A 1,314-nucleotide genomic window follows, 5' to 3' on the forward strand; every position below is an offset into this window, starting at 1 on the left:
CAAGCTAATAAAAGTCTTAAATTTATCTGTAATCATCAGACAATTGTAGTCATGATTATTGTTGATAAGGTGTTCCGCGTAATGTGTAATGCAGAACACATTATCAACAATAACCATGACTACAATAATATAGAAACAGATATGGAAATTTTACACTTCACACCAAAAAGTTCACAGTTAAACATCTTAGAACAATGCGAAATATATAAACATACAATAACATACCCACAACATATACTTAATACACAATTACAGTTCAATACCCACACATTATTCGACGTCATGATACGTCAGAACACACAAACAACCAACCCCCACCATAAGAGCAACACACCCCCACCCCTACAGCCGACAAATGCACATCACAGAATTCAAGATCACCAGTAGTTTAGGAGACGCTGATGAAGACGTAACATCACGTCGAAACGGGCCGTCTGTCCAAGGTATATACCTTTTTTAAGAATTTTAACACTTTTTAACGTGTGACAATAATTTTATGTTTTTGACAAAGTGTTAACGTGAACCATAATCAATGAATAAATATATAGACCCTATTTTTAGCAGTGCACGAGATGTACGAGCTTCCGAGGAATATATGGGACCAGAAAACTTGAATAATAATAAAAAATTAAAATTAAACAAGGGACAATTATTTTAGAAAACTTGTTACGAAACTTAAGGAACAAGAAGTCCAAAACAGTGTACCTCCAAGCATACAACATTCAGCGCGCGTTTTTTTACGCGTGGAATATGGTTTGAAGTCTAATGTCTCTGTGTGATCACAAATATGGCGTCTAGAGCCTTCAAGCACTCGACTCCTGTAAACTATCCCCGTGTGAATCAGGCTTTAGCTTTGACTGCCTATGTACTATGCCTTTCCTTCAGAAAATGTCACAACATAAAGTAATGCATAATTCACCATTAAAAAACATTGTTCTCTCACCATTATCACAGCGCCTCTTCGTGCTAATAATTTCGTAATACTTACATTAACATTTAAAACTGCCAAGAATACTGCATGATCACCATCTTCAAATTAAAAATCTGTCTCTCTATATAGAACCTCACAACTTTCAAAGGGCCACTTTCTACTGCCACAAACAATAATGACATCACTATCACAATTTGCATTCTATAGATCGATGCCATCTCCTCTTTCTGTAAACAATGAAACGTGCACCAGCACCAGAGACTTTGCGCCCCATTTGTACCCAGGAATGGGTAAAATTGAGACTATAATATGCCACTATAAATACGAAGGATGTTTAGGGTTGGAAGTGTATTTGTACCATAAAATAATTACAGCTTGTCATA

Source organism: Periplaneta americana, chromosome 16 (assembly GCF_040183065.1).
Source record: "Periplaneta americana isolate PAMFEO1 chromosome 16, P.americana_PAMFEO1_priV1, whole genome shotgun sequence".
Classification (NCBI taxonomy): Eukaryota; Metazoa; Arthropoda; class Insecta; order Blattodea; family Blattidae; genus Periplaneta; species Periplaneta americana.